A 12,311-nucleotide genomic window follows, 5' to 3' on the forward strand; every position below is an offset into this window, starting at 1 on the left:
GAGACAGGAGGGCGACACGGGCGACTCTGGACAGGAAGGCGACTCTGGCGGCTCCGGACAGAGAGAGGGCGACTCTGGCGGCTCCGGACAGGAGGGCGACTCTGGCGGCTCGCGGAAGGAGGGGCGACTCTGGGCAGGCTCCGGACAGGAGGGCGACTTGGCGGCTCCGGACAGGAGGGCGACTCTGGCGGCTCCGGACAGGGGGGCGACTCTGGCGGCTCCGGACAGGAGGGCGACTTGGCGGCTCCGGACAGGAGGGCGACTCTGGCGGCTCCGGACACAGGAGGGCGACTCTGGCGGCTCCGGACAGGAGGGCGACTCTGGTCGGGGCTCCGGACAGGAGGGCGACTCTGGCGGCTCCGGACAGGAGGGCGACTGGCGGCTCCGGACAGAGGGGCGACTCTGCGGCTCCGGACAGGGGGGACTCTGGCGGCTCCGGACAGGAGGGCGACTCTGGCGGCTCCGGACAGGCGACTCTGGCGGCTCCAGCGACAGGAGGGCGACTCTGGCCGGCTCACGGCAGCCAGGAGGGCGACTCTGGCAGCTCCGGACAGGAGGGCGTCGCTGGAGGGTCCGGACTGAAGGGCGTCGCTGGGTCCGGACTGGAGAGCGACTTGGAGGGAGGAGACGCAGAGACAGCCTGGTGCGTGGGGCTGCCACAGGGCCCACCAGGCTGGGAGACCTACAGGAGGCCTGGTGCGTAGAGGAGGCACCGGATGAACCGGGCTGTGGGGGAGCACTGGAGCCCTGGTGCGCAGCCTTGGCACCACTCCTCCAGGCTGAAAGCCCACTTTAGCCCGGCCCCTCCAGAGTGCAGGCACAGGTCGAACCCGGGCTGTGGGGGAGCACTGGAGATCTGGTGCTTAAACTCACACCTCTCCCTTAGGCTCAATGCCCACTTTCGCCCGGCACGGGCGAAGCGCAGGCATAGAACGAACTGCACCCTCCCAGCCGCCCGGAGACACAGTACTCAGACCGGCGCGAGATACCCTGGGCCGAAACGGCGCACCGGAGACCAAACGCGCTGAGCTGGCACAATCCGCCCTGGTTGGATGCCCACTCTCGCATGGCACTTGCGGGGGACTGGCATATAGCATCCGGGCTATGAGCGCACACTGGAGACACCGTGCGCCTAACCGCATAACACGGTGCCTGACCAGTATCACGCTGCTTTTGGTAAGCATGGGGAGTTGGCTCAGGTCTATCGCCTGACTCTGCCAATCTCCCCGTGTGCCCCCCCCCAAACAATTTGGCACACGGGCACACGCTGCCTCTCGTGCCTGCGTGCGCTGCCCTGCCTCATATCGCCGCGCTCAGCTTTCGCCGCCTCCAGTTCTTCTTTTGGGCAGTGATATTCCCCAGCCTGTCTCCAGAGGGTCCCTTACCGGTCCAATATCTCCTGCCCAAGTCCAGGTTAGTCCTGAACCCTTCTGACATGGCCATCCATTTACCACTTTCTTGCATATGGTCGTTTGGTAATAAGGGTGGGTGGTGGGTAGTTCTGTAACGTTCGTCGTCTGAAGATGAGGAATCATCGGACCAAAGCGCAGCGTGGTAAGTGTTCATGTTAATTTATTAAAACAGAACACTAAACAAAATAACAAAGAGAATGAACGAAATGAAACAGTCCTGTCTGGTACAGACGCAAAGACAGAAAACAACTACCCACAAAACACAGGTGGGAAAAGGCTACCTAAGTATGGTTCTCAATCAGAGACAACGATAGACAGCTGCTTCTGATTGAGAACCACACCCATATACAAGTATAAACACCATGGGACCACGCAGCCGTCATACCGCTCAGGAAGGAGACGCATTCTGTCTCCTAGAGATGAACGTACTTTGGTGCGAAAAGTGCAAATCAATCCCAGAACAACAGCAAATGATCTTGTGAAGATGCCGGAGGAAACAGGTACAAAAGTATCTATATCCACAGTAAAACGAGTCCTATATCGACATAACCTCAAAGGCCGCTCAGCAAGGAAGAAGCCACTGCTAATTACAGTAATATACACTCCATGTCCGACAGTAATTACAGTAATATACCCTCCACATCCTACAGTAATTACAGTAGTATACCCTCCATGTCCTACAGTAATTACAGTAATATATCCTCCATGTCCTACAGTAATTACAGTAATATACCCTCCACATCCTACAGTAATTACAGTAGTATACCCTCCATGTCCTACAGTAATATACCCTCCATGTCCTACAGTAATTACAGTAAAATATTCTCCATGTTCTACAGTAATTATAGCAATATACCCTCCATGTCCTACAGTAATATACCCTCCATGTCCTACAGTAATATACCCAACATGTCCTACAGTAATTACCATAATACCCTCCATGTCCTACAGTAATTACAGTAAAATATCCTCCATGTTCTACAGTAATTACAGCAATATACCCTCCATGTCCTGCAGTAATATACCCAACATGTTCTACAGTAATTACAGTAATATACAGTCCATGTTCGACAGTAAGTACATGAATATACCCTCCATGCACAACAGTAATATACCCTCCATGTCCTACAGTAATTACAGTAATATACCCTCCATTAGCCTTCTGATATACAGTATATCCAAACAGCATGGCTGCAGAAAATCAGCCTTCACCCGTTGCGGCCCGCCCATCAAAAACTCTTCCTGATTCATAGAAAGTCAAACAAAGACATGCAGTATAAGGGGAGTCAGGTTTCTCAATAAAACAAACTCCCTTTCCCCTTTCTTCTGGGGAAAATGGCACAACAGAGTGCTACATTTCACACATTCACTGACTGGGTGCCCTGTGACAGGCCTGTTTGTGTAACCCCACAGTGTATTTGTTTTAATGTCTGCAGAGTAGCTAGGCGGCAGCTCTGGAGGGCCCGGTGCTCAGTCCTCCGAAATATGAAGTCCTGTGTTAGTGTAGGCCTCTGTTTTCCAACAGGGTCATGTCCTTCAGTCATTTTTATTCAGAGACATTGGATCTCAGTCTGGACAGTCTAGTCTGGTAGCGAGAGGGTGGGTGGGTCAGTGTCTACTGTCCTCTCTTATTCACTGGCCAAGCCTAACTCTTCACAGTTCAATTGTGGCTTGAACCCCTCAGAACAACATGTTTTAGATTGATGTACAAGGCCAGATAATAAAATGGTTGGACAGAATATTACCCCAAACTAAACACCCAGATCTAAACAAATAATATTTCTCCCAAAACCACGCTAATTACTCTGTCATCTTCTCTGCTTTTTGAGCAGCAACTAGTGTGTGAAACCCGAGAGGGACTGTTATTCCAGCTCCACACACAAAGACTTAGCTCCAGAGGATTGACAGTGTGCAATGCTAGCTACAGCCTTCACCCCCAGCTCTCTTGAGAATCTGATTTACACAATTCCAGGGCCTAGCTTATGGAAACCATTACCATTTGGTGCTGTTACACAGGTCTGTATTAACGACTGTCTCTAAACGGAGGGGGAGATTTACGAGCAGTGGCGTTACTACATTACCTAGTGCCACTGCACCCGTACAAAGGAATGAATAACACAGAGAGGCCGACAGATTAACCTGTTGAGGATATTTACAGTCAAACATTTTTAACATTTTCAAAGTTCATTAAACATTACTGATTCGGCGCTATTAAGATGTTGACATTTCACAACATTTCCTGAGTGGGTGAGTTTTAATTGGTTTTAATGGCCAGACTATGTATGCTTGGCTTGCATTGCCTAAGAACTCAATTCGCAGAGGCCCTCCACAAATCCTTTTCATCTCCCTTTTTGTAGAGCGAGTGTCTTCAACATGAAAGAGACATGAAACTAGAGTGAATCTTTTTAAACATTCTTTTTCACTAAGCTGTCCACCTAATAGTTGCTCCTTTGAAAGTTATTTTAGACTGAGCCAAGGCAACAACGTTTATGACTAATACTATTTACTAAATGTGATTACGCATTGCAATTTCTGAGCTATATGAACAAATATGAACATGCTTAAACTGTGAATTGTTCTGTGAATAGTTTCCAGCTTTCAGACCATTCCATAAGGTAATCCATCTGCATGTGCCGATTACCCAGGATGCCTTGCTCTCTGGCAGGGGTCCACGGTGAGGAATTGCAGGGCAGATTTAGGGAGGCCTTATTCTGTCGAGCAGAGGACTGACCCGGCATTAAGCATTTCCTCTTCTCTTTTAGGGATTACCGGCACAGAGGGGGGAACGACTTGGACCACGCGACTTCCTGCCTCAGTCCAGGGTTCTCTGGAACCTCAGCACCAGGAGAGTCCGAGGGTCAAAACTAGCCACAATCTGGCCTTCTGGTCTGACTCCTGGTCTATCTGTTCTGGACCCACTATTCTATATGAGTCTGGACCCAGTACCACTGTCCTATGAGTCTGGACCCAGTACCACTGTCCTATGAGTCTGGACCCAGTACCACTGTCATATGAGTCTGGACCCAGTACCACTGTCCTATGAGTCTGGACCCAGCTGCTCTGAAGCTCCCCTGCAACAGCCAGGAGCTGCCAACTGACACGTAGGTCGATGTCTAAGGGGTTTGTCAACAAATGAACAGCTACAGCACTAGCAAGAAATAGCGCAATGTTCGTATGATAAGTCCATTGTCCAGAATGCAATGTATTTAAAAAGCATATGAATGTGAAACAGATAGGTTCGGGATGGGTTCCATTTAATCAAAACAACATGATACAGATGTACCTACATCAGTATCTGGAGAAACATTCTGAGAGCCAGTCTAGTTCAACATGGCAGTGGTTCAGTCAGGAATGGGAACTTAAGCAATAGCTAACACTTTTCCTTACTCAGACTGTTAGGGACCCCAAGATAAACACCTGCTATTATAAGAAGTCATTCGAACCCCCTAAAACACCACAGTATATGTCCCTTCTAAATTCAGAAACAAACCGAGCAGTTCAGCAACAGATTCAGCTCTCTATGTTCAAAGTCAACACTAACAGACAAGTATTTCAGTGATTTCTACTGCGATCTTTCAGACAAAAGAAAAACACAGCTTACGTGTGTGTGTGTTTGTAACTCCAAGCAGAGCTCTGTACTTCCTCACGTCGGTTTGATCTCCTGCCATCAACGGGCTCTGTAGTCTAACTGTGGTCACCTGTGTGAGGGGAAGGAAAGAGGACCTGCTGCACCTCAGGTTCCAGTGTGTACAGAGTCCCGTGGGCCGCCGTGTTCAGCACACACAGCTGGGACGCACACACACACTGTCCTTGACTGTCATTCTCTGGAGAAAAATATCCTTTTGTTGTTCCACTTATGGTAAGAGAATGGAAGCTGTTTTTGGTGTGCCGTGCATACTCTGTAAAACTAGGCCACTGGTCAGTGTCTCCCTGACATACCCTGTCAGAACCACTTTGGGCTTGTGGTTTCTATACCTGGCAGTGTTGGAGGGTTGCTCTGTGTGTGGAAGAGAGAAGCAGCAGGTATAACCACTAGGGGGAGGTAATGTCTGATTAGGCATCATTCAGTCTCCTGGTATTAGTGAGAGGAAGAAATCCACCTATAGTAGTGTAGATCAGCGGTTCCAACCAGGCGTACTAGGACCCCTGGGGGATACATGGCCTATCCACAGGGGGTACTTGAGAAGACTCATGAGACCATAGACCTACTGGTAAAATGCACAAGGGGGTACTTCAGTGGTACTCCGGGCAGAGCAACATTCAGTTGGTTGTACAGTAACTGATAAAGGTAGGGAACCACTGGTTAAGATGGCTAAACACTTTCCAATTTTGTCTGGTATTTGCATTGCGATAAAGCTGCTCTCACTACACTTGAAGTTAATAAGAATACGATTTTAGATCGCGAAAACGTCTATCATACATGTCAGGTGTCAATACTGGCCGATGTCATAACGCGGGAGGTTGACTTCTCTCGAATGAGCCATTGATCATATTTTTTGCTATACTCCTACCTAGATAAATTTGTAATTTAACAGAGGGTCTACCACATTTCTCCTATTCGTCTGCCTTTTCAGTCCAGGGTGCATTGCATGGCCGTTGCGAATGTCAGACTCCATTCTGCGAGGCACATAGATCTGCAGGTTGGCCATGGTGAGATTGTAGACTCCTAAACTGATAGTGCAGTTTGTTTAGGCCATTTTACAGCTAGCTAGCTACTTCACATGCTGATATTGACTTTGGTATTATTTTGTGTAGCTACGTTTGATAGTTTGCTAGCTAGCTAGCCAGCCCATAGAGAGGGTATTGCATTGTGGCTTTTGTGGTCAACTTGAGCTGCAACTGATTTCCACAATGTTGCTACCAACCTTATTATAATGACAAAAAATATTGTTTGCACATATTTAACACTCCAAATTATAGGAATTTGTGGTTTTGGATGGATTTATTCTTTATCATAGTTCAAATACACAGTATGATTAATGTTTAATGTGATGGATCTTTTGTCATGAAACATTGCAAACCAATTCCTATTCACTATTGAAATGTGCTATACCAGGGTTACTGTTAAGTTTCTCTATCTATTACTTTAATGTATCTTTAAATGGTAATGGAACGCTATCGTACTCTGCTGAACAATTTGGAATTGATGGTGCGGTTGATTGTTGAGATGAACATTTTGAAAATGAATATAAAGAACAGATCCTTGGAGCATGAACATTACTAAGTACAAATATAATGTCAACATTCGCTAAAATAACATATCTGAGTACAAGTGGTCCATCCAGTTGCTCATAAATGTCAAGTGCGATGCATTTTATAAGTTCTGAAACCTGCAGTTAGTATCATGTTCTGTGTATATCCGTACTAAAATGACTTTTTTTGTTCACTGTTCAAACCTTGGTTTCTGCCTCACTTGGAAAGCACATTTCCCTCATGCCGGTGTGCAGGGGCTGCTTCATATCATGTTAACACTTCATTTACTCAGGGTCACGTATGAAAGCCAAATATTTGCCTAAAATGGGTTTATGGGTGGACTGGAGAAGATACAATGGAACGCTGAACCCCCCCAAATTAGGATGATGGACTGATCCAACCCCCTCACATTAGGATGATGGACTGATCCAACCCCCTCACATTAGGATGATGGACTGATCCAACCCCNATCCAACCCCCTCACATTAGGATGATGGACTGATCCAACCCCATCACATTAGGATGATGGACTGATCCAACCCCCTCACATTAGGATGATGGACTTATCCAACCCCCTCACATTAGGATGATGGACTGATCCAACCCCCTCACATTAGGATGATCTGTCCAGGCAGGTCCCACATGGATTCACTTCAAGGAGGGAACCGACTGGATTCCACCTCACATGCCTGTCTGTCTGTCTTACAGGAGCCTCTCACTAACACCAAAGAGGACAGTGCACATGGGGAAGGGACACACTTATGTCCACACAGGTCTATCTCGATTTCATTTAGTCTCTAGCTATGCTTTTGTTCAGTTTAACTTTTTATTCTCTGAGTTGTAAGAGCAGCCCTCCTAAGACATATCTGAGGGGAAGTGAAATTAGGAGATTCACAGTTGTCTTCGGAGGTGGTCGCTGCCTGCGACGTGTGTCTCTGTCTCTTCTCTTCCACTCTCCCGCTCATCATCCCAGCTGCTTCAGTGTAACTCTAGCAAACATCAAGGCCAAGACGGGGCTTTACAGAATTAACATATCTCACATATTGATCGCCCCACGCTCCCTTTGAAACCGACACTCCCGCTCTTGCACTTTGAACTCCCTCTCTCCAGTTCCGTCCAAATCATTTCAACATATAAAGGCTCCGTAAAAGCAATAGGGTTCAGGTTTGAGGTTCCTGTTACGGAGAAATGAAAGTTAATTCAGAAAAGCAGGGAACATATATTGACATCGCCCTACATCTAACATAAGGTTAAGAAGATGGGTAATATACAGGACATGGATATTATTACAAATCATATTGATACAAACTGCAGCCTGCCAAACAACAAACAAAAGCCCAAAACACTGCCAAAACACTTTTACAGATTGTTTACACTTATTTTATGTGCATGGACAAAACACAGATAAACAGTCTGTACTACACTGTACTATAAAACCCTTTGTGGAATGTGAGACTACCTTATGCAACCCATACTACAAAGTCAACAGTCAGCCAAAAACTGAAGCCTTAGGTTAAAAAAACCTGTCATCTTTCACTGTGTCGAGGTTCCTGCTGACAGTGTCCCTTTGACAAATAAACGTTTACAGCAAAACACTAACTTATACTTTTTACTGTTCTACATCATTCGACTATTCCATACATTATTAAGAGGAGGAGATGAGGGCTGAGTGAACTCTACTTTGTGGTTTGTGCTTGACTTGGTACAACATGTTTATAAAGCCTAACTAATTGACTTTCCACCATATGACAGCTTTCATCCCTCTCCCAGACATGTATAGCACATCCTGAAGGAGTATCACTTAGATCTTACAAATCACACAGTGGAAGCTACAAACCACATCAACACAGAGTTTCCACTCAAGGAGAATGTCTTTGCCACGCTGGCTGACATACCCTCATAAACTATGGTAAATCTCTGAAGAACGCAAACGTCTGCAGTTGAAATGAATTGAGAATGATTACAGTGAATGGTACGTGGGTATAGAGAACGTTTTGAAATGCGCTCAGGTCAGAAGAATGTAAAAACAAGCCTTCATCCCCGTTGACACAAGCTATCACTTTCAACACAGCGTCCTGCTGATCAAACTGACGCCTGATAGCCAAGGCGCCGGGGAATGATTCCTATGTTTGTGTAACAAACTAACTAAAAGGGGTAATTGCAAAGCTATACTCATACCCAGATACGGCCTGGTAAAGGGAGACCATTATATCAACATTAGAAATAAAAAGTAGCTGAATTCTGAAATCATGCTGATTAACTGAAACAAGTTCATATTAACTGAAACAAGTTTTCCATCTTGTTTGGCCTTCTAATGGAACGTGATCGTTGTTTTAAGTCTCTCTTCTCTTATAAAGGAGACAAAAAGATTGAAAAGATTAAAAGATTAATTTATCGGGAGAATCTGCACATGAACAATAGCAGACAAGAGGAAAGTCAGACACTTCATTGTCACGTCCTCATTACTGATCAAAGTGATGCTCGTGGTTCTTGGGCAATTCTAGAGGGACAAACATTTCTCAAAAACACAGGAGTACCAAAAATGAACATTATGCAGAACTGCTGGACAAAGGCTTGTGAAACTTCAAAATTAATATTTTGTTTGCAACGTACTCTTTCTTCAAACATGTCTTTACGATCCACACTACACTTGCTATGCCTATTCCCCCCATCCACACTCCACTTGCTAGGCATATCCCCCCCATCCACACTCACTTGCACAAAACGGAAAGGCAGAAAAAAAAAAACAGCAACCACTATAGGCCTATATCCCCCATCCACACTCCACCTATGCTATGACCTATTCCAGCCCATGCCACACTCGCCTTGCATGCCTATTCCCCCATCCACACTCACTTGCTATGCCTATTCCCCATCGCACACTACACTTGCTATGCCTATTCCCCATTCACACTTTATACCTATTCCCATCCACACTCCACTTGCATGTCTATTCCCCCATCCACACTACCACTTACTATGGCGTATTCCACCATCCACACTCCACTTTGCTATACCTATTCCCCCATCCACACAAATGCTATGCCTATTGTCCTCTCCACACTCCACTTTATGCCTATTCCCCATCCACATCCACTTGCTACCGTATCTTTCCCCATCCACACTTGCTATGCCTAATTCCCCCATCCACACTCCACTTGCTAGCCTATTCCCCCATCACAATCACTTGCGTGCTATCTATTCCCCCATCACACTCCACTGCTTTGGCTATTCCCCCATTCACACTGCCATGCCTATTCCCCACATCCCACTCGCACTTTTGCTATGCCTATTCCCGCATTCACACTTGCTATACCTATTCCCCATCCACACTTCCACTTGCTATGTCTTCCCCCATCACACTCCACTTACTATGCGTATTCCACAATCCACACTCCATTTGCTATACTATTCCCCCCCATCCACAATGCTATGGCTATTCCACCACCCCACTCCACTTGCTAACCTATTCCCCATCCACACTTGCTATCCTATTCCTCCATCCACACTCCACTTCTATGTCATATTCCCCCCATCCACACTCCACTTGCTATGCCTATTCCCCCGCATCCACCACTTGCTCTGCCTATTCCCCCATCCACACTCCACTTGCTATGCCTATTCTCCCCATCACATTCACTTGCTTGCCTATCCCCATCACAACTAGCTTCTGCCTATTCCCCCATCCACACTTCTTGCTATGCCATTCCCCCATCCACACTTGCTCTGCTATTCCCCATCCACTCACGTTGCTATGCCTATTCCCCCATCCACACTTCACTTGCTATGCCTATTCCCCCCATCCACACCTTGCTCTGCCTATTCCCCCATCCACGTCACTTGCTATGCCTATTCCCCATCCACACACTCCTGCCTATGCCCCCATCCACACTACTTGCTCTGCTATTTCCCCCCATCCACACTTTGCTATGCCTATTCCCCCTATCCACACTCCACTTGCTACTGATCTATTCCCCCCATCCACACTCCATTTTGCTATACCTATTCCCCCATCCACACTTGCAATGCCTATTCCTCCCATCACACTCCACTAGCTATGCCTATTGCCCCATACACACTCCACTTTGCTATGCCTATTGCCCCCCTCCACACTTCATATAATGATTGCCCTATCACACTGCTATGCCATTCTCCCCCCTCGCACACTCACTTGCTAGCACCTATTCCTTTTCAACTCCACAATTGCTATGCCTATTCCCCCATCCACACTCCACATGCTATGCCTCTACCCCATCCACACTCCAACTTGCTACTGCCTATTCCACCCCTCCACCACTCCACTTTGCTATGCCTATGTCCCATGCCACACTAAACTGCTACACCTTTGTCCCCATCACACATTGCTCTGCCTAGTCCACCCCTCACACTCCACATTGCTATGCTATTGTCCCATCCACACTAAACCTTGCTACACCTATTGCCCCACTGCACACATTGCTGCCTAGTCCCCCTCCACACTCCACTTGCTATGCCGATATTGTCCCCATCCACACTAAACTTGCTACACCTATTGCCCCCACTTGCACTTGCTCTGCCTAGCCACCCCTCACACTCCACTTGCTATCTGTTGCCCCCTATGCACACTTCCATTGCTAGCCTATCTCCCCCTCTTCCACACTCCAACTCTTGCTATTGCCTATTCCCCCCATCACACTCCATTGCTATGCCTATTCCCCCACCACACTCCACTTGCTATTGCTTTCCCCCATCCACACTTAACTATGCTATTCCCCCCATCCACAATTGACTATGCCGTATTCCCCCATCCACACTTCACTATGGCGTATTCCCCCCATCCACACTTTATCTAGGTTTCCCCCCCATCCACACTTGCTATGCAATTCCCCCCCATCCACACTTACATGCTATTCCCCCATCACACTTGCTATGCCAATTCCCCCCCTGCACACTTAGCTCTGCCTAGTCCACCCCCCACATCCACTTGCTAATGCCTATTGTCCCACATCCACACACTCCCACTTAGCTATGCCTGTTGCCCCCTATGCACACTCCATTGTGCTAACTAATTCCCCCATCCACACCTCCACTTGCTATGCCTATCCCCCCATCCACACTCCACTTGCTATGACCAATTCCCCCATCCACACACCATAGCTATACCTATTCCCCCATCCACACTCACTTGCTATGCCAATTCCCCCCATCCACACACCACCTAGCCTCATACACTCTTCCCCCATCCACACTCCACTTGCTATGCTATTCCCCCCCATCCATACTATGCGTATTCCCCCCATCCACACTTACTATGCCTGTTCCCCCATCCACACTTCTGCGTTTCCCCCCATCCACACTCTCACTAATGCGTATTCCCCCCCATCCACACTACTGCTAATGCCCAATTCCCCCCATCCACCACTCCACTTGCTATGCCTATTCCCCCATCCACACTACTGCGTATTCCCCCCATCCACACTTACTAATGCACGGTTCCCCCCATCCACACTTACTATGCGCTATTTCCCCCCATCCACACTTACTATGCGTATTCCCCCCCATCCACACCTTTACTATGCCTGTCCCCCCCATCACAACTTACATGCGTATTCCCCCCATCCACACTTACTATGAGTATCCCCCCCCCATCCACACTTACTATGCGTATTCCAGCACCCATCCACACTTACTATGCGTATTCCCCCCATCCACAATTACTATCGTATT

The 12,311-nt window shown here is 47.4% G+C and overlaps 1 protein-coding gene and 1 long non-coding RNA gene across 3 annotated transcripts in view; both read right to left on the reverse strand.

The window, feature by feature from the left end:
* LOC111967324 (fibroblast growth factor receptor-like 1) overlaps nucleotides 1–12,311 on the reverse strand; it is an 82,873-nt gene that overhangs the window by 12,825 nt on the left and 57,737 nt on the right. The gene's annotated exons all lie outside the window — the stretch shown is intronic.
* LOC139028125 (uncharacterized) lies at nucleotides 10,952–12,030 on the reverse strand. Its single transcript, XR_011480291.1, has 3 exons — nucleotides 12,004–12,030; nucleotides 11,083–11,177; nucleotides 10,952–10,992 (listed from the first exon to the last, which is right to left on the reverse strand). It is a non-coding gene; the product is annotated as an uncharacterized lncRNA (long non-coding RNA).

This window comes from Salvelinus sp. IW2-2015, linkage group LG8 (genome assembly GCF_002910315.2).
Source record: "Salvelinus sp. IW2-2015 linkage group LG8, ASM291031v2, whole genome shotgun sequence".
Taxonomy (NCBI): Eukaryota; Metazoa; Chordata; class Actinopteri; order Salmoniformes; family Salmonidae; genus Salvelinus; species Salvelinus sp. IW2-2015.